This window comes from Apus apus, chromosome 2 (genome assembly GCF_020740795.1).
Source record: "Apus apus isolate bApuApu2 chromosome 2, bApuApu2.pri.cur, whole genome shotgun sequence".
NCBI classification, from domain to species: Eukaryota; Metazoa; Chordata; class Aves; order Apodiformes; family Apodidae; genus Apus; species Apus apus.
This window is the reverse complement of record NC_067283.1, coordinates 65,446,003-65,468,072: the sequence shown is the minus strand read 5'-3', so window position 1 is coordinate 65,468,072 and position 22,070 is coordinate 65,446,003. Positions and strand designations below refer to the sequence as shown.

General features: G+C 44.2%; 1 protein-coding gene across 3 annotated transcripts in view; it reads left to right on the top strand.

Annotated features, from left to right (window-relative positions):
* Nucleotides 1-12,613: 12,613 nt before the first annotated feature.
* Nucleotides 12,614-22,070, top strand: part of ATXN1 (ataxin 1) — a 228,226-nt gene continuing 218,769 nt past the window's right edge. Inside the window, exons 1-3 of one of the 3 annotated variants that reach the window (XM_051609145.1) lie at nucleotides 13,885-13,927; nucleotides 14,916-15,093; nucleotides 19,287-19,407. The gene's annotated coding sequence lies outside the window, so the exon portion shown is untranslated. Of the gene's footprint in view, nucleotides 12,948-13,850; nucleotides 13,928-14,915; nucleotides 15,094-19,286; nucleotides 19,408-22,070 lie in introns of those variants that run through there. The other 2 variants (XM_051609143.1, XM_051609144.1) reach the window with 2 other exon arrangements.

Here is a 22,070-nt window from a genome sequence, read left to right as displayed (position 1 = left end):
TGTTACTAAAATGCCAAGATTTTAATGGAATGCTTTATTAGGTTTCCAAATGCTTCTGGCCAATAACAAGCAAAGTTCAGCTCAGTAGTTTTAATCTCAGAAACATCAAATCTGTTTTCCCTGCATGTGAGAAGAGCCATGCAGCTCTTAAGAAGATTAAAGCTATAAATTCTAACATTACAGAGGCCAATGCTTTCACAGTCCAGATCAGGCCAGGTTATTTTATGCAAGTTTTCCCTGATGTGAATTTCCAAGACTATTGATAGCCTTCAGTTTTGCCTGAGCTTTTCCCCCCCTTCCCCTGTACTCAGGTATGCTATTAGTGAATACAATGCTTTTTCTTCTGTTCTGCCTGTCTTTATTTTGATGTTAAGAGGCAAATTATATCATTTTCATTATCAATGCAGCTCACAAAACCATCTGTTACTCAGACATAAGGATCAGCAGTCAGCCACCCTCAAAATAAGCAGCTGTACATCTAGAGTGTCTATACTTTCTAAATGCAGAGAGGCTTTTACATTAATCTCCTGGACTTGCTGAGTAGCTGGTATGGTGCCCAAACACAAGTAAGTAAACTCAATTAGTAAAAATAGACATGATGTGGCTGTTCAATATATGGCATTTAAGCATGTGTGCTACAAACCAGAAGTACTCGGTTCAAGTCTCAGAGACTCTTTTGTACATATGATTCAGCTATTTTCCTGGTTGCCAAATACCTTGTAAAAAACAATAGCAGCATTTTATTTTCACAAAGATGTAGTACTGCTGTCGTTTACACTGGTGTAAATCTGGAGAAACTCAGCTGACTTGTTAGGTCTCTGGCTATCCAGCAACTCTGAAAAATTACATTTTTCAACTGATGCTTGAAAGCTAGAACATAAACCAGCTTTAATGTTCACGTGGTTTATATATGCAGAATTACATGGAATGTACTATTATAAACAGATAAGGAACATTTGCAAGAAATACGTACTTTTTGGGGCTTAGTTCTGCATAGCAGGTCAAGTCGGGGTAGATTAACTTGCAGCATAAGACTTAAGGGAAAGTCTCCTTCTTTACCCCCTTTAGTAATGTAGCAGACTGCACCTCTTTTTTTATGGCTAGCTGATCAAAGTCAAATTATTCAAGCGCAAGTTCTGTAAGATCCCCGCTCTCCTCTGCGTAACAGAAGGGCTTAGGTCTGGGTGTGGTGTTCTTGACCTTCTAGTCTTTTGTCTTTTCAGCCTGTTACACTTCCTCTGTCTGCCTGGTTTTAGCCAGGAGAGCGTTCTAAAGGGACCCTGTTTGTTTTCCGTGCGCATTATGATAGGCTGCCATTGTGTAACGACATACAGTATGCAGGATAAAACACCCTGCTTATTATAGCGTAGTTAAAAGGCCTGTCACTATTTCCATTTCAAATTCCTATTTTCAGGAGTTTACTACTGAGCCATAACAAATTGCAGGCAGGAAACTTGGCAGCCGCATTCCCAGCCTAAGAGCAAATTCTTTTACCAACTTTAAATAAATAAATAAATTAATATTAATGTGCTCCCAGCATGCAAAATAAAGGAGGTTTTGTTATTGTTTTGGTTTGTTTTATCCTTGAAACAAAAGATGAAGATTAAGGGAAGTATTTACATACCAAGCGTCCCTTTACAAGGGTTATACAACAGACCAGGAGCAGTGTTACCAAGTGATGGAGACGATTGTCTGGTGAGCATTCCTAATTCTCCTGAAAGAAACATCAATACAGAAAGGCTGTTAATTAACACATACAAGAAAAAGCTGGGAAGAGCAGAAGGGAGTTCTGTATGACAAATACTTACAGTGCAGACAAACTGCAGCTTGACAACCACCACGGGCTGGAGTGAAATTCTTTGGGGTTAACTTAAAATGAACAAACATCGAAACAAAACAGTAACAGCACAGAGTTGAAGGGTTTGAAGTGGAATAAGTAATAGGTAAAACAATCTCATGGTAAATGTCTTTTCAGGATTAACAATCCAGATTGAAATTATACAGCAAGATATCCAGAGTCTGAAGTCCTGAAAGAAGTAAAAAACCAATTTTTGGTCTATTGTCCAGATAACAGAGATATCAAGCTGGTAAATGCTCCTAGCTTATCTTTCTGTTCACTGAAGATTTGAGCACCATAAGCTATCTAGGGACTGGTTAAGGGAAAGTGCTACTACAAGAGTAGTAAATTCACAGGAAGCAACATACTGGAACTTAAGAAACCCAATTAACATTTTGACTAGTAAGAAGCATTAAAAATTCTGACATGTAAGAAGATAGATAGGCAAATCCTCAGAAAGCACAATAAGTAGCGAATATCAGGTTACAATTCAGAAGAAAAAGAAGGGGCTTGGTGGTTGTTGGGAGTTTCTTCCTTTGTTTTGTTATCAGGAAAATATAATTTTTGTAGGTTGAAGTAAGAAAACGCTGTTATTTCACCTTTGGAGAAATCTGCCTTTTTGCCCTGCTGATCGTTCTCTGCTTCTGAAAAATCAGCTGGTCTCAAAAATGCAGTCTTTTCTCAGGAGATAACTGTTCTGAGAGATATGTCAAAGAACGGAGTGTTTGACTGCATGATTTACTGCTGACAAAATGACCTGTGTGCCCATGTTGTAAACTGCCTGGGTAGGAATCTTGGCCTCATATAACTGATTTGAGCATCTAGTTCAAACAGGAAAGGGGCGTTGATCCCTAGTTAGGGTCTGAGGGATTATCAGAATATAAATAAAAGATTTGAGGAAATCGCCAAAGGAATAACTTTCACGAGCAGATTGTCACTTCAGGCGACATCACACAGATTCTGTGATCTTACTGGAGAGACCTTAAATGTGTGCAAGGTTGAGATAAATGTGTCTTGGTTCAGACAGACGTTTTTGGAGGCCAGACCATGACTCCTGTACAAGTTGAGCCTTTTAGGTACTCCAACAAGCTTCTCTTCTGCAGTTTTTGAGATGATTGCTACAAGGGACTCGAAGAAACCGCTCAGCTTGGCAGTGACTTCTGCTGAGCTAAGAGCCGGGAGCATTCTTGGGAACCTCTGATACACTGAGGAGACTCTAGCAAGAGACAACGCTGGGGCTGGGATGCTTGCCCAGATTATAAACTATGCAGGAATTTCTGTACAGTGGATAAACCCTGCTCAGGACCCTGTGAAGTATATACATTTTGTAACAATACCTACAGGCTCTCTCTCAGAAGTATCTTTGGGGCAGCAACCACTGGTACGCAGTACTGACAAGCTCTGTCCCCTCTGCCCTCTCCTCCCACACTAGGCTTATGGTTTGACTATGAGAATTATTTGAAGAATTGTTTGCTGTTTTCAGCCCTCCCTGCTCCCCTCGCTATACATTTTTAACCAGCAGAGGGAAACAGAGGGGCTCAAGAATTAGAGGGCTCCTGTAAGAAAAAGGATGAAGACTCTCCAAAGAATACAGCCCACTATATAAACATAAAAAAAAAAGGGCCGAAGCCTTAATGCAGCAAAGGAGACAAGGTCTCTTAAATATGGCTTCAGTCGTCAAGATTAGAGAGTGTATTAAAAAAATACATGATCTGAGCTGTGTCTGGAGTTGGATCACTTTGGAGTTGAGAGAAGTGGTAGTGCCTCTATATGCATCTAGTGTGTTTACTTCTGGGCATAGTGTTACTGCTGGGGACAAAGTGGCAAAAGGAGCAGAATTCAAAGAATAGCAGCAAGAGCCATTGTGGGGAGGCCAAAGTAATCTTGGTTGGGTCTCTTTCTGGGCTATCCCTCTTTGCATTTACCAGCAGGCAAAGGGTGTTCCTCTGTGCAGTTACTGCAGCGTAGCTGGTCTCCTGTAAATCCTCACCCTTGGCTGCCTCACCGTAACATGTTCATGAAGACATATCCTCAAGCACTTAGCTAACTTTAAATGTTTGATTCAGAATCATTAAGACAATGGGAAAACTTGTACACCTTGAATCAGACACCAAGTTTATACACCTAGCTGAAGGTGGGCAAATAAGGGAGAGAAATTACTCAATACTTACATCCTGAGAAATGAGATGTATCATGGAAGGGGGAAAGATGGGATAAATGGCAGGAAAACCATATGGTAATCCCACTTTTGTAGTATGTCATGTTTTTCAGACGTGTCATGCATATCCATGTGTGAAATAATTTGAGTTTGGTGGGAGATGCCCCATCCCTTCAGATTTTTAACACCAGAGTAGGTTGGTTGACAGAGATAGTTTATGAAATGCGTTACTAAACAAGTATGAAAAAATGTAGATAGACTCATGGGTTTATTTTTGTTTATATTAATACTGTTTTCTCTTGTCCTTGATATGTGGAATTGTTGCTTTTCTGAGTCCTTGGCTAAGCCTTGGGAAAATAAATTATTTTGTATATCTTTAATAGTAATAATACTTGTACTTTACTGTGTCACCACTGTGCCCTGAGATAAAAGGATATTTTTTACTGTCCCTATTCTACAGGCAGAAGAGTGGAGAGCGTGAGGATGTCACAGGACTAAGGTCAAGACAGAGGAACTCAAAATGAGGTTAGAACTGCAGCAGAAGCAGTGAAGTCTTTAACAGAACAGTTTTTGTAACAACCTTTCCAGCTTGGAAGAAGGATGATTTATGGGGAATGCGATAAGATGTCTGCAAAGTTCTGGGTAGCATGGGAAGTATGGGTAGGGACTGGTCATTCTGTCTCAGTGCAAGAGCTGGGAGCATTACATGAAGTAAGCAGGGTGAGGGGATTCTTCTTGCATTAGGGACTTGACCTGTGCAGTATGACATAGCAGATTGTGGGTCCTTACAGTTTTTACACATGCTGAGAGGGAGACCATATAGTTGGGAGATAAATCCATTACGGGTTACTAAATGGGCCAAAACCACATCCTGTTCAGCAAGTCCCTTGAGCTGAAAATAGTGGGAGGCTGGAGAGTTCAAGGAGGAAGTAGTATATAATGTCTTCTTAAAGTATCTGCTTGTGACTGCTGTTGTCCTATGGCCATGGTGCAGCCATTCCTGTGTCGTTTTGTGCAAAGAAAATGAGAATATAAACTATGGAAAATCCATAGGGAGGAACTATGCCAGAACTAGTATCTCCTGAGTAGCAAGAGCTACTGGTCCTGCCCCCAGGTGTGCACTCCACTTGGCTGTACTTGACTCCATGGCAGAACAATGCATGCAAGAGTGAGTCTATCCCTGTGACAAAAGCTACATTTCACAAGGGTTTTAATTTTAGGATTTTTGGAGAGGCCCTGTGGCAAAAGACTCATGCTTTGAGACAAGGCTGAAGTTGTGCTTTCTGGTGCTTCTGGTGTACCTGGATGCCCACTGTTGAGAAAACTGCTTTCACACTATTGGGTTTTTCCTGTAATTACTATGTGCCAGGGCTTCTAGAGCTTTAAACAGTTATCTTTCATTATCTTAAGTATAAAGAAATTAATAATATCATATGAGGATGATATGAAAGCAGATCCAAAGTAGGAAGACAGGTATAAATGGGAGCTCTCTTGTGGAAGAAGCGGGCAGAGGAAAGAAAGAGACAAGATATGACATTTCAGCCAATAGGGGAACAATTATTGCCTTTAGTAGAAAGGCCTCTGCTGAAGGGTGAAGAGAGAACATGAGGATCTGGAAAATCTCTAAGGGAGAGATGCTGCCTCTGTGCAGTATGTGCAGTAAGAAGTGAAAGCGGTGCCAGTCTGGTTAGAAAATGATCTGCACAAGCAGAAATAACTCTGATTTAAAGTAAAATCCTACCTCAGGCTTCTTGTCACATTCTAGGACATTTTTTTTCTAAACTATGGTGTTTCAGGGTTCTTTGAACATATCCCTGTGACCTTGCAGAAGGAACAGGAAAAACGCCTCCTTGGCTTGTAATCGGATGGAAGGTAAATATTTACCATGGTCACTTAGGTTGTTGGTCAAAGACATTGCAGGCTGAGGACTCCCACCCTCCAAGTAATTCACTGTCATGCCTGCAGTCCACCTCTGCATGAGGATTTCCCAGTTGACCATTACTATGGATTGAGTCTAAGGGGATATAGCAAATCTTTCATAGCAAAACTATTCCATTTCAATTTTTGATCGATGTTTATGCACTGCTCAGAGTTGTCATTTCTTGTGCTGCAGGTGACTGCAGTTCTGTGGCTTGCAATACCCTCTGAAAACAAAGTAGTATAGTTCTTTTCTGTGTAAAAGATGCCTGTGTTACAGGACTATCACTGTATTTCAGGTTAATACTGAAATTAGTTATTAGTTTGGTTAATAGATATTAGTTTCTGGTTAATACTGAAATTAGCTATTAGTTTTCTTTTGACAATACAGTGAAAATATAGATACAAAATAACTCTGGTTTTGGACATAAAGCAACTTGCACTTATCTCTGTCTTGAAACCAAGGCATAAGCCCAGATTAACCAATATTGGCTGAACTTGGTAAACTTCAGTTCTGAATTTGCATGAGAGCTTTGGGGCCAAGGCCCACGTGTATGATATTTTGTGAAGAGGCAGAGACAGTGAGGGTAGAAAATAGCTGTTACTCATATGTTGCTCCTTTTCCCAACAAAAGATAAAGATTTTTAGTGTGTGAACAAAATGTGCAAGCTTGGCAGCAGGATTGAGCATGTTGGCTCTGAAGGTCTGGTAGGTCAATGATCCATGAGGTAGGAAGGATTTGTTCAATAGACCAGAACAGCTCAGTTGAGGCCATTAGAGGACTCAGGAATCAAAAATCCATGTTTTTAATTCCTAAGTCTCTTCAAAGAGGTAAGCAGCCCATTCTAGCCCATTGCCCTTCACCCCTAAAAGGCCATTGCACTTATCAAAATACATATAGCATTGATCAGAGAGACAGTACCAGGCTTTAGAAACCACAGTGCCTTATATGTCGGTAAGACACTTTAAGAAAGGGCAAGAGTTATTTCCCAACTCTTAAGTGTTTACATGGTAGATGCTAATCTAATCTGTCTAGGCCAATAACGCCCTGAACAGACAGAAAAAAAACCTGGCGAGTCAACTCCCAGATAAGTCTCTGTAGCAGGTATGATTTAAAGGGACAACACGTGTCTCTCACAAGGGCTTGCTGTCTCCAGCTGCTCCCTGTTAGCAGCAGAGAGCCCTCTCCCAAAAAGTGGCTGGTGAATTCTCCTTAGGCCCACACCATCGTTTTGGTTGAATGTTAATTCTTGTTATCAGTGCTGCCTTGGCAACTTGGAAACTGAGCATTTTCCACAGAGCAGAGCTTCCCCTCTCTGCTCTGCTGGTGTACTTTGACCCCAACATGAATAAACCCTGTCTAGGAATAAGACAGCTGTTTAGTTTCCATTTGTGCTTGGCCCTTCTGCTCACACCAGCCATAGGGGTGACTGCAGTGTCAGAGGAGAAATAACTTGAGACCAGGAGGTGAATGGAGACCTCAGACAGCTTAGGAGCACAGGGCGTAAAGCACCTAACAGGTCATAACAGTTATTACTTGAGAGGTACCTAGACAAGTTAAGCCCCTCTAGAGAAGGGCTTAGCACTTTTATTTTCCACTGGTCACTGCTGGAACAGCTTAGGGGGCCAACTGGCTATTGTCCATCCTGGTGTGGTCACTGGTAGGTTAGCTGGTCTTCCTTCCAGATCAGTGACCTGTAACTGACTGACAACTTTTAAAAAAGTCTTGATTTTAAGACTTCAGAGGATTTATCAGTTTTCTTAATTCCTTGATGAATTGTTTTCCCCTTTTAAAAAAAGCAACACCAAGAAAAAACATCTTAATTCAGATCTGCATCCAAGGACCTATTGTTATTTTAAAGCTATTGAAGCTATTGTTTTTTAAAGAGGAACTTGATTGCTTCTTTTAAAAACTTAAGACAATGATAAGGGAACTATTTTTAAACCTAAATATCCCAATACCTATATGATAAGGCATGACAAATAATGATTTGTTTTGGCGACCCTGTAACCCATACCTAGCAACGATGTGGTAAAATAAAGAAATTAATGGCAGGCTTTCCTTTGAATCCACTTGCAAAAGACCTCAGCATTTTAGACCATAAGATTTTTCTCTTTGAGTCACAGTGTAGGACTACATGCTTCTCTTCATGAATGCTTTGCTCTCATTTCACTAAATGTTAATTTGCATTAGATACTTGTGGCTCTAAAGAGACAGCATTGGCTGTCTGTGTCTACTAATCTAATTTCCCTCCATCTGAAAACAATCACAGAGCTCTGGACATCATCATCAACATCCCTGTTCTGACAGGAGATACACTCATTTCTAAGTGAATATGGAAAAAATAAAGAAATTAGTCATATTTATTATGTTCACACAAGTGGCATTCAAGTTAAAGAATACATTCCAAATATATTATTGTTCAGATCGTGTACATTTTTAACTTCCCTGAGGAAAGCGTACCTTAATTAGCCAGCTGTAATCCAAATTATAGTTACTCATTTGTTAAAGCTGTTAAAATACCTTAAATCAGCTGCATATGTCTGAAATAATAATGAAAATAACTTCATTTCATAAATGATCTGAATGCAAGAGGGCTATAAATAGATGGGAGGTGAACTGGACAGTCAGCAGATTCTGAGTTGGAATAAAAACCTCTTACTTGAGCCATAAACATGGCAACCAATATTTTCTGTTACAAAAATATGTGAGATTAATATAGTTTTTAAATGAAAGCTGTCTGAAGCTGAAATGAATACCAGAAGTTCTGTGTTAATTTACAAGCCAGTGTTAATACCTGAAGCGTAAAAGCAAGGTGCCTTACAAGCAACGACAACAAACCTCTGATTGTATGAAAAAACCCTTTTTGCCAGGGGATAAGAATGACTGTTACGTTCATGCTGCTGGAGTAACCTCCACCTTGATAATGCTTGTCATCTGAGCAAACTGTATGACAGATCTGTGAAATGAATTACTACCGTCCACTAGAGGCTGTAATGAGACCAACAATGTCATTTGATGACAACTTGAAGACAGACTGCAATGATCAATAATTGTGAAATTACTTTTCACACTCAATACATTGTGAATCACTGGTTTTCCCTGAATGTTTATTTATTTATTTTTTTAATAAAATTCTAACTACTTATGTGTCTTACTCTCCCATTTTTTTGGTAGATACTATTAATTGTATAAAACATGCAGTGTAGATGACGCAGCACAACTAGTGGCTTGAAAGACAGTTTCTTCTAGACAGCGTGTATCTTGCATGTCAAATTGATTAATATATTTTGGTCAAGACTGTATTCAGCTGGGAGTCACATCATTTGGAGCACATCACCAGCATTAAATAAAGATTCTTGGGTCAATATCGGATCCTGTGTCCCACTGCGGTGTTGGAGCCCCTGTCCATACTGCACCCAGCCACGTAACTAGTGTCTGTCAGGTGTCTCTTCTCTCTCTGTCCCCAGGGGCAGGAAGGTCAGCAATAAAATAATTTTTTTTGGAAGCTTGCTGCTACTTTTGTGTATGGCCCTCTTGCTTTATGCCCTCCTCAGAGGGCGCAAGGTGATGTGATTTAGGGTGGCTCTTAGCTGCTGTGAGAATGCACTGCAGGTAATTTGGAGTAGTCTTTGAGTAGGACCTGACAGCTTCACTGCTGAGGTGCCTCTCACCATTCCTGTTGTCTGAACTATCCTGGTGGCAGGTAAAATCATGTGTACTTTCCACAGCAAATTACTTTCTAGTCTGGCTTTGTTCTGCACTTCTGGGTGTATAGGCTGCACTGTCTTAATAGGTGCTAAGGGACCTTTGTCCCAACCATTCAGCAAAGGTCACATTCAGGTGCTGTTTCCCACCCATTCTGCTTTCATCAGCACTTCCATAATTCGTGACAATCTCCATGGAGAGCCTCAGTGTAGGCCCTCAACAAGGGAGCTGCAGAGGCACAAGGACATCTTGAGACAAGGTAGTATATCCTGTGTGTCAGACAATGTCTGTGGAGGCACAATCCCCTCATCTCTCATCTGGTAATGCAACCAAAATATATCAAGTCGAAACGGAGGAGGGGAATGGCTTATGAACCTGACATGGCTGGTGGCAGTTGTGGCACTTGCCAGTGCCATGGGTTAAGGCTGCCTGCAGGCTCAGGAAAGCAGTGTTGCTTTGACTTACAGTGGACTCGAATTCTAGGGGGGTCTCTTCAACTCTGAAGCGGAAACACAGACAAAGATTTAAAAGCCTGGAGTGTGGCAAAGCATGTGGGTCCTGTGGCAAACACCATAGCCACAGAGTGAAGGAATACACAAGCCTCTTACACAAGCCTGCTGCAGAAGGAAAAGTTGCCCAAAGCTTGCTTCAGCATGAATGTGGCTTCTCTTTTCTCTGCGTGTGCCACACCTCTTGGCAAGGTAAACGTTTGAGAAGGAAAGATTCCTTTCTACTGAGGTAACACTCTCTACAACTGGAATAAGAAGGGTGGAAGACAAGAGAATGTCCGTTTACTCAGAACTGAACCCCGGCAATGGGCTTGCAGCTTCTCTGGGGCTTTCACTTGATTTTCAGGAACCTCCAGTCTGTCTCTCTCCCTTGGTTCATTTTATTAGATCAGCGAACCTTGCATTAGCTGAGTGAAGATAATTCTGCTGTCTGCTTTGCTGCTGTAGATTCCCTGTCTTGTAGTGCTGCGTGGCACGTTTGTCCAGACATCTGGGCCTGTTGCTGCTTCTGTCCCCAGAACACTCCTAAAACAGAAAATGATGTTATATTTCATAGTAAACCTGAACTAAAGATGCAGCAGGTGCTGTGGTAAAAGATCCTTATGTTTCCAAAAGCTAATCTCTATTATAGTATCAACTCTAAATCAAGAGTACTGCAGCTTACAATGCTGTTATTACATTCTTTAGCAATTACAGTGAGCTACTACAGTCATTTATAGAAGGAACTACTTTGCTGATCTGCATAACAACAGGCTGGAGTACTTTGCATCTAGACTCTAATGCTAGATTTAGTGCTAAAATGTCATCCTAATATATAATGGACATAGAGGAGATACACCTGCCCCAAAAACCTGGTACCTTGGAGCCTACTGTTGTGGCAAATTGGTAAAAGCTGCAATAAACAGCCAGGGCCGGATGGCCACGTTGCAGGGAGTGCACATCTGAGGCCTTTCTGAGGTTTGTGACCTGACAGTGTCCAGCTCAATGGAGCTGGTACATGATGGCCTTTGGTATTTATGCAACATTTCTGGCAATGTCCTTGGGGTGGGGAGAGGCCTTCTCTGTGCTATACCTCCCTTCCTGATGCCAAAGCAAAGAGTGAATGGCTCCTTACTGACCACTGTCAGGTTGCATGCAAGCATAGCAGCCCGCTCTCCTTTGGCTGTGTTCCTTCCATTCATTTATTCCATAATTTGTTTTATATCCCTAAGTTCTACCTGGCTTGGTGGTTTGGTGTTTTGTCTTTTCTTCTAAGACTTGGAGATCAGACTCAGCCAGTCCTGAAAGAGGCCGTTTCCTCTGGTTTTCAGTTTGCACCCATGCTTAGTATTGGCCCATCACTGCAATTTATGGCACTGCAGAGACCCATGTTGAGAGAAGTAAGAGTAACGAGCTGATGCTGGAGTGCCAGGGAAGTGTAAATTGCCTTAGCTGGGGACGGGGGGGGGGAGTTTGGAAGAGGCTCACGGTGGTCTGCGTACAGCTGGGAGAGATATGAGGGCATCTCTGATGAAATTCGTGCTGAGGAATCCAGAGGGAGTTAGTACCCAAACGAGCATGGTTCAGCCCTGCCTGTCTTGTAGTTCAGTGATGGTATGAGTCAGAGCCTCTCTGGTCTGAATGAAGTGGAAGGTACTTTTTACAAAGCAACTCAAGCATATGCTGAGGATCCGGTTAAATAAAACCAATTCAGAAAAAAGGGAGTGGGATGCAGGCTCTTGCTCTAAAATCACTTCACAGTTCTCTACAGCGAAATGCAATATGGCATCTTAAACAAAATCACCCTCTTCTGACTCTTGCAGAGGCTGCTTTCAGAGCATTCCCTGGCTTCCAGCACAATTTTATTTCCTCCCTTAGAGAGACAGACCAGCCTTGACTGAGCAACTGATGTTCATGCGTCCTCTCAACCAGCATTCCATGCCATTTCTGAAGGACAGCACGCTTCGCTAGCCGTCTCTTCCTGCGCCCTTAAACAACATAGGTTCGGGTCGGTTTGTTGTTGGATTTTTTTTTTTTTTTTCCCCCAGACCTCATCATCTCTTTCCGCCTGCAAAGTGCTTCGAGATCCCCCGCGACGCAGCCTGCCACAGGAGCTGGGACTTGGCTGGAAGAGCGGCGAGCACGGGGTGGGGGGGGGGTGGGGGGGTAGGAATTCATCCCGCCGGAGAGAGAAAAGCCAGCCTGGCCCTTTGAAGCGTGACGAGGGGAGGTAAGTGGCCAGGCCGGGCGAGCTCCCGCTCCCCCTCACCCCCACCCCCCCCCACCTCTCCTCTCCTCAGCCCCGGGCTCCCGTCCCCGCCGGCTCCCGGGGCAGCGCCGGGCGGCCCCGCGAAGGGTTAAGGCCGCCTCGGCCCGGCGGTGCTGCGCGTATGCAATCATCTGTGTGGCTCTCCTGGCCGCCTGCCAGAGTGTTGCCTCGCCTCCTCCTCCCTTCTCTTCCACCCCCCCCCCCTCCCTCCCGGTTTTGCATGAAGTAGGATCCTTGAGCTGTTGCAGAGGCAGCCAACTGCTCCATATTTGGCTTCTGTTACCCATTTACACGCTGGAGCGAGCGGAGGGAGCGAGCGCTGTGCCGCAGACATCATCATTCCTACTACAGCGCTGGAGAGACATCCCCGGACCTGTGTCACTGCAGGGGGAAGGAGGGAAAAAAACAAACAAAAAAACCAACAACAACAAAAAAAAACCAACAACCCAAACAAACAAAAAAAAAGCAGACCCAAGCCCCGTGACCAGCTAGGAAGACATTTGTGTGCGAGTCTCTCTCTGACCCCCCCCCACCCCCAACGCCAGCCCCACCTCCACTGACACTTTACAGTAAGTGGCTTTTTTTTCTTCCTCCTCTGCTTTCTGCCTGCCCCCCCTTCCCCTCCGCCGGCTTCTTCCCTTGTTTTAGACTGCAAACGCCGGCGATTTCCAGCTGGGAAAACACGCGGGGCCGGGGGGGGGGGGGAAGCGGAGCGCACTGCCCACCCTGCTGGGGGGGCTGGGGGGGGTGGGTGGGTGCTGCAGTCCACCTCGCGGCAGCCGCCCCTGGCCCGGCACGGCCCGGCCCGGCCCGCAGGCGCTGCCGCCGCGGGCCCGAGGAGCCCGGCCCCGGGGGAAGGAGGCCGCGAAATGGCCGAGGGCGCCGGCGGAGGGAGCGGGGCTGGGGGGACACGGTACGCGGGAGCGGGCGGGCAGGGGCCAGGGCGGCCCGGCCGAGGGGGCCGCTCGTACGGCTCTGTGTCCGTCTTTCCCCCCCCTCCCACTCCCCCTCCTCCGCCTCCTCGTTCTTCCTTCCTCTCCGCCGCCCATCCCCTGGCCCGGCTGGGGTGTGGGTGGCCGCGGGGGACATTTTACGAGCCGCTGCTGCCCCCCGGTGCGGCGGCCTCGGGGTGCGTGAAACTGCGCCCGTCTCTGTGTGTGTGTGTGTGTGTGTGTGTGTGTGTGTGCGGTGAGTGCCGGGCGTGCGGCGGCACGGCGGGTGTGTGTACGTGTGTATGGATGTGTGTGTGTGTGTGTGTGTGCGTGCGTGTGGCGGCGCGGGGGGGCCGTGCGGTGCGTGTGCGGCGGGCGGGCCCGGCGGGCGCAGCGCATCGCGGGGCCGGGTGCCGGCAGGGCCGGTCGCCGCCGCACGGCGTATGTAGTACGGGGCTGGGCGGCTGCCGGAGGGTGAATGAAGCGAGGAGGAGGAGGAGGCGGCGGCGGCGGCGGAGGAGGAGGAGGAGGAGGAGGCGGCGCTGGGGCTGGGATGCGCCCGGCAGCAGCCCCGCTCCGCTTCACTCAGGGCCCAGGCCGGCTGCAGACGCCACCCGGTACTGCCGGCCGGGGGAGCGGGGGCGGGAGGGACGGGGCGGGAGGGTCCGGGGCAAGCGGGGAGGAACCGGGGGCCGGCACCCCCCGCCCTGCTGCCTGTCCGGCCGGCGGTGTCCCGGGGTGGGGGGTAGGGGGAGGGGGGAGCGGGGCCGGGGTTCCCTGCCGCCGCCCCGGGGCTCCGCTCGCCTCCTCCGCTGCCCTTCTGCCCCTCCGCCTCGGGGTTTGCTGGGGGTCGGGGTGGGGGCTTGGGGTTCTGGTAGTGTTTGTGCCTTTTATTTATTTTATTTTTTCCCCCTAAAGCGTCTTAATTTGCCGACAGGAAACAAATAAATGACCCCTCGTACGTTTCGTGGGTGCTTGAATCCGTCAGTGCGATTCCCGAGAATGATTAAAGTCTAAATTAAAGCGTTGCTGGAAAACGTTGGCTCCCACTGTAATAGTAATAGCGGTGATAATAAAATGACAGAATTGGGAGCGATTTACATGTTATTGAAGAGGAGGAATTGCTGAAGAGTAATAATAGAAAAGAAAACAAGTCGGAAGCCCGTTATATAATGCACTGTGTAGATAACGAGAGCGACAGGCTATTTTTATTTTGTTTACCGTATGCTGTGTAATAGGGACTCCTTCGAGCAGCATCTCTTCCCCCGTGAGCCTGAACTCCAGATGGAATTGGGGGGGGGGGGGGAATTTAAGCATTCCTGTTAATGCCCAGACGAAGAAATCCGGGTTTGTAAAACCTTTCCCTCCTTACAAATGTTTTCTGTGTGGAGATGGGCGAGGGTGCAGGTAGATGACCTTTGCCGGAGACCTTTTCCCTTTCATATGGTAGAGAAATCCATATTTTGTAACGCGGGTTACACGTTAACCTTTAACGCTCACGGTTATGTATTTTACGCAGTAATGGTTACTTGACGTGTCAGATGTGGTCAGGCAGGGCGAGTTACTCTGCTTACACACGGGGAAGTCAAGGACTTTTAATTTCAGTTTCGAATGAACCCATCCCCTGGAGGAAAAATCCCGGCTCCGTCTTTATCCGTTTCTGTTCGGGCGGTGGAGACGCTTCAGTTCTGCGACGCGGAGCAAGGGTTATGAATGAGGGAAATTGAGAATGGCCGGGGAAAATGTTACGCTGTCGTTATTTCTGTGATGCTGCGGGAGAATCGTAAGTTGTAATTGAATGTTAGTGCACCTAATTTGTCCATAAAACTGGCCTGGTATTTTAACAGGAGCAAGTTGTTTTTGTGGTGTTTTTTTTTTGAAGGGGAGGCTGAAATCTCCTCACTTTTTACCTGAGGTTGGAGGTCGCTAGGTTTTCCTCTGCGCTCGCCTGTCTGTCTGTCTCTCTCGTCGTGTAGCGACATGTCAGCAGTGTAGGCTTTCAGCGCGCTTACTCCAGCCCTGATCAGTCATGTAATTAGATCAGGCTGCCATGGTAACAGACGGTGTTCACCGTCCAGTCAGGTGTGTGTGCTGCTGGCGGGCAACCCACCAGGCCACCGCCAGCCCTGCCTGTGCCGGCCGTCTTGCTGGTGCGCGGCCCGCACGGCCACCGCCTCTGGCCTGCCGAAAATTGGAGGATGCCAGTGCTGGTTTCCTAAGGGCTGAACTTCTTGGGAAGGGTGTTCTTTGCCTACCCTGGTGTCAGGCGGATGGGACGGTACGTGGCATGCTTAGCAGGTTAGGCAGATCGTCAGTTCCACTTGCATTTATTCCTAGCAAATTAACAAAGGTGTGGTATTTCATAAAAATGCTTTCGGCTTATAAAAGCTTGCATGAAAGTTTCTTCAGAGGCTGGTGGTTGTGCTGTTATGTTTTGTTTGTTTTTTTTTTTGCTGGCTGGCTTTAACTGTTTGGTGGCTGTAACGGTGTCTGTGAGTGCGTAGTAGTTCCCATTCCAGCATTCATATTGTAGGCCACAGGTTTATTACTCTGTACTCACATACTGTACTTTATGCTTTCTGGTCAGTAAAATTAGAATGAGTGATACCTGATATCGCTATCGTAAATTAGGTTTGGTAAGCCTCGTTGTAGTTCCTAGCAAGGTCTAGGCCCTTCTGTGTTTTAGGTGAAAGCTGAGTTCATTTTCCCTTCCTGAAAAACGAAGTATATACTGTTAAAAAGAATTTTCTCAGGAGTAAATAACTGATTTCTGATTTGGGGTTTTTTTTCCCTTTCTTTTTGTTTTGCATTTGTGCTCATCGAAATGTTATAGCCATAGAGCAGGAGACTTTCTGCTGCAAAGTTAGTAATACCTTGAAAAAATATGCAGTCTGATTAGATTTGAATTGCATATTGTTCTGAAAAGTGTATTTAACCAAGGAATGTATATTTGTCTTCATTCCCAGTGTTTGAGCCCCACTATTTTGAGCCGCTTTTTCGCAAACATAGGTATAATTTTTTTTTAAAGGCACCAAATTTGGCGCTCTCTTCTAATGTCATAAATCTGGAGTGACTCCAGGGGACAGGATTGTGAGCCACTTACATGGGTGTATATCTAGAATAACTCCATTTATTGGACTTAAGCCAGGCGTGTAGTAGAGTAAGAGCTCAGAAAGTGATCTGCTGCGTCTCACCATTATTTTCTCCCTATCTTTTTTACGGCAAAAAGCACCGTGGGCTTAAATAGGATTTTTGCGTGATTAAGGAGCTGTGTTAAGCGTCTGCAAGAAGTGGTTAACACCCCTATTCCAGTCACTAATCTTGCATGCACTTACACTAATATTGAACTTGGCCCGGAGAATCTCGTGTCTCAGTGATGAGAAATCATGAGCACCCACAGCTCCCAAGCGTTTGTAGTACAAGGCTGGGACATAATGCAATCCAGAAATATCTCAGTAAAATAGATATTTTAATCGCTCTGATGGTAAAGCACTGGAGCTGGAGGAGGCAATGAGAAATGCCTGTCAGTGGTTCAGCTCTTGCGGCGGCAGGCAGCTGGTGGTATCGGGTTCGGTGTGATGAGTTTGCAGGTCTTAGCCTGCCTACCAAGTAGGGGCGTTTCTCCTCGGAGGGGTGAGGGGATGGAGTGTTTGTGGGCAGTTTCTTAAACCCGAAGTGCAGCTTTTCAGTTCTATGGCTAACTTGCTCTTCTTGTTAGGAGAGAGTATCCCCTGCTTGGTATGACTGCCTGTGGTTTGGGCATCTGTACTGAGGTGGTGGCTAGAAATAGAGGAGCCTGTTAGAAGGACGGGCTCGAGACAGTGGAATAATTGCGTGCAGGGTGGCTCCTGTAGAGTAAGCCTTTGTGTGCTGCATGCTGCTTATACATATTTTATTGTAAGACAAATCACCTGTGTGACTGAGAGATTTAGAAAGTAATTATTTTCCAAAAGACCATATATACATAGCTGAAAGACTTTCTGAAAATAAACAGCACAACTTTTCCCCCTTGCCCTTCTGGCCTGATTGAATTTATTTAGAAAGACTGAAAAAAAAACTAGTCTTGTTTTAAAAGACATCTACAAGAGACCTGGAATTTCATTTAACAATTTTTTTTTATGTAATAGATCCAGTGGCCTAGTTTCCTTTTAATTAATAAAATAGACACTTAAATGCCGTCGCTTGAAAAGCAGCTAAGGATTTAAACATCAGAATTTTAAGATACTCAGTAATGTGGCTAGTAAAACAGAATTAAGGCCTAATTTTCCCCTTGCTGAAGTTTAGGAGCACATCTTAATGGAATGCAGTCAGGGTTATCACTGTCATTGTTCATAGAGTGTGCTGCTTTTGTTGTGGTGTACTAAGTGAAGGGGAAATGCAATAAAGCAGTACGGCAGGCTCTGGAGGAAATGCCTGTCAGAATTACATAGGTGGTCTGAGGCACTGGCTGCAAACCTACTCCAGCGTGTAAGGCAGCTCAGACTGATGCTGCTTGAGAGGAGTCAGGCTGTGAGACAGCCTTAGCTAAGCAAACAGGTTGTGAATGATTTGGCTGCTTTGGAGGACCGTACAGGGTACAATGTGTGCAATTCACAGGGTGCAGGTGACAGATTTAGTCATAGGTCTTCCGAGACTGCTGTAACCAGCTCTCCTTTAACAAATAAGAATATCATTAGCATGAGAAACAGAAGTAGACAGGCTTGGCACAGGTAGGTACCTCATTGCAAAGAAATGATGTACTGGATTCCAATGACTTCAACAGCCAGAGCTTTGCAAACTGAAAATCCTGGCCTCATCCTTTCATTTTACTTTTAAGCAAGACTCTCTAAGTGCAGTAAATAAGTAAATAGATGTTTGGAGAAAGGCACTGTATTTTAGAGTCTTGTTCAGTGGTTCACGTTGTTTATATATAAAGAAGCTGAAGATTTTTACTTGGTCTTGGCTCAGCTGATACATGACTAATGTTTTAAAATGTAGGAAACTTTGCAGACTCCTGACTTTTGCAAAAGGACAAAAACTGGCTTGATGTCCATAATCCTTTTTTTTTTTACCTCAGGGCATGTGTTTAGAATGTAATGCTTTGCATTTGTCTTTTTTTTCCTCAAAGCTGTGATCTGAGGTGGTTGTACAACACATGCAACTCTGTGTGTGTACATTGGTCCCAGTCTAGAAAGTTACTTTAGTGCAGGTCCCAGAGAGGGTTTTGCTGAGTGAGGATTGATTAAAGAAGCTATCTAGAGTTAAGTATGTGTGTAAATCCTTCCATAAATAGGAACGAGTAAGTATGCTCATAAACTGAAATAACAAAAATGCTTCTCAGTGAGGGGGAAATGGTCCCACTAAATCCTTTTATTCTCCCAATAGTGATAAAAATATTTGGTGAGATTCCAAGTGAAAACCAAAATGAATCGTGTTTAATATATGATGTCAGCAGAAATTCTATGCTGGCTCTTCATAATTTTACTGAGCAAAAATACAGAAATAGGAAAAAACCCTATGTTAGTAGAGTTTTGCTTTGTTTATATTAATTGGGAATTTTCAGTAATATGCATCAACTCTAGCATGCTACCATTAATGACAAAATAATGCACTAGATAACATCATATTCCCAAAGCTGATTATTTTTCACCTAGTAGCAGTAGTTGCAGCAGTATGTTTTCTGGATGATGCCCCTCCTTAAATAAAATATGTTCTGTTGGCAGTGGAGACAGCCATCTCAACTCGCTTATGATTCTTCACCTCATTAAGATCACATTTAGGAAAAGAGCACTCGGTTGAATAAATGAGCTCTGCTCTCTACTGTATGTGCTCTGTCTGCAGGATTAAATCTATAGTTTATTTGTGCTTGAGTAATAGCAAAAGCAGTCTCTCTGTCTTCATTAGGGTGTCTTAGCGTGTTGTAAATGGTTTGACTCTAAACTGTGTTTTTGTTTCTTTTTATTTTGGTTTCCATCTCTTCAACTCCTGGATCAACAGTCACATTGCAGGCCAAGCCAGATGGGCAAGCAGTACAAGCTGTGAATTTATTCTTGACCCCTCTAGGACAGTGACCATCTTCATTTTTGTCTTCACCATACGGATATGCACTGCCAATAAGGTGAGAAATACAATGCTCTTTATTTCCTCTAACAAGTGTAGGCTGTCTGCTCTGGCCTGTAATCAGCATGGACACCTTGCTGCTGTCTGTATGATTACTTACCCGTGATACATTTGTACTTCCCTTGCCTGGCAGCAGAGGTCCTTGAGAATCTCTCATCAGAAAAATTCCATTAACTCTGGTGACTCAGTTCGGTGACTTACAGGACAGTGGGTTCCAGAGAAGTGGTTTTATGCTCACCTCAGGTCAGAGCATGTTCAGTTAGTAAAAGATGATAGTATGAGTGGAAAAGTTTACGGGCTTTGATTTTTGTTGTAAAATGCCACGCGTAAAATTGTATAAAACCTTCCTGCACTTTGATGAACGTTTTTAGTGATTCTTGCCTGCTTGACTTTTCTAGTGTCCTGAGTTCCTCCTGTACACTAAACTTTGTCTGGCATACGGATACTTCCCAGGATAACAAGTCACTACTGATGTGCCTGGGTGTCTCTTACTGGGGTTTGAGGAATGTTTTAAGTTTTTTTTTTTAATCTCTTGAAATGTTGTAGCCAGGCAGGATGTAACAGGGCACGTGTCCCTCTCCTCTCCTTTCTCTCTCCTTCCCCTATGGTTGTGGAGAATACCTTGAAAAAAACAAGTCTCAAGGCTGAACAATCATGCTGCCAATAAAAAGAACATACGTTTTCATTTTATTTCTTTAATCTGATTGTCATTAAGCCAGCCTGTTTTTTTGGACCTGTTATATGGTTTCTGAGTGCTTGGGTTTGGCAATACTGCTAATGCTTAAAAAAAAAAAAGATAAAGAGTCATAAGAAAATTGCCTGTGTCTTCAAATAAAAGAAAATGAAATGTAGTGATTACTTGCAGAAAATCAAAGGAATTTTTTTTCTATTTATAGCCAGAAATCTTAATTACTATAGCATTTTGTTTATATGGGGGCTGATGAGAAATTCTCCATTGCAGATTAACTTTTTGAAGTATACAGAGAAGTATGCAGCTCAGAATTTACGTTCTATGCTGGCTGGAGGGAAGGGTGTTGTGCTTTAAGGGGAAGTTGTCTAAGCAAGTAGTGACATGCAAAGACATGCCTGCTATGGTTTACAAATCAGGTTGAATGGTGAGGGTGGGTTGTAACCATGATATCTCTTCGGAGCAATAAGAATTTCTTGAGAGTGAAAAACCAAAGTTCCCGTGCACTGACACATTTGGTGTTTCGGTTTTGGAAGAAAACTGACTTAGTAGCAGCTATTGACTTGGGAGATCGAATAGAAGGAGGCTTTTTGTTACGACATTAACATTTCCACAAAGCATTTAGTCTTTTTCAAAATTAGCTTAGATTGTATGAAATTGTATTTAGTTGCAGAAATGATTACTACAGGAAAGGCTTCTCTCTCTTAATTAGAAGAAGTAATTGTACATAGTTTAGTGGTCAAATCCTATGAATAATCAGATTGTGTTATCCACAATGTATTGCTAAATTACCAGGGATATTTTATCTTCTGGCATTTGCTGCGATTGCATGAGAAGGAATATATTAGATGTTAAGCAAATATTTTGGATAAAGAAAGTAACCTAGTTAAGTCTGGTGCAGAGGCATGACAGGAATATAATGCTATGCTGTTTTTTTCTGTGCCAGTGCAGCTTGAAGTACAGTGTTTTTGTGGACCTTAGATGAGATTTGTTTTGATTCCTTATCTTGTTGTTGGACATTTTAGTCACTGAGGTTGGGGTACCTCTGTTGGCCTCATTAGTTCTCGTTTGCTCCAGGGAATGATCAAAATCAGGCCCACTGTAAAGCTAAACAGGTGAAATAGAAGATACTGGAGTGGCGACTGCCTGCTTGCAAACCTTCTCCCTGTGGCCAAATGTAGCAGCGGGGAGCTCACAGTAGTAACACGTGAAAGAAACGTGACCTGGCTGTGCAGGGAGCAGCCACGGATCAGTTTCACAGCTTAAGATCAAGGATCACGTGCCGAGACCCCTCGTCTTCAGGGCTTTTGCATTTGTTTTGGAGTGAAGGTGGCCACAGCCCCCTCTCCGTGTTAGGCAGACCTGGGTTATTAGCACAGAGTCTGTCAGAGGGACCAAACATCGGGCACGTTTGACTGCAAACGTCCAAAATGAGATCTCACAAACCTTACTTTAGGCCTAATGGCCCTACACGTGGGTTCAGGACTTTACTCATGAGGAATCACGTGGCTTCACGGAGTAACGCCGCTGATGAGTGTTAACTCCAGGCTGCTCACCCTCCCAGTCCAAGGAGCATTCTTGCAGAGTCTGCTGAGCATCTTGCCTGAATAAGGACACAGGGATTTGTAAAAATAAAATTAGCATAAATAAATACAGATGCATATTTTTGGGGGGTTTTCTTTTAAAATTATGACCTTAGTTAATTTTAGCCTGCTTTACAAAACAGAGGTATTGTTATTTGTTCGGAGTGCGCTGCCTCCTTCCACGTAGGCAAATGAGTCATGCTTTCTTTTAACAGTTCTTTTGAGAGGGTTTTGCATGAGACATTGGACATTTTAACAACTAAAGAGTTCTTTTTATTCTTTTCTACTGTCAAGTCACTTGATATCTATTAATCACATTATAGTATCTGGTTGAATTTACAGCCACAGCCCATCTGTAAGAACTTGGGATTTTTCTGAATTTTTCCATGA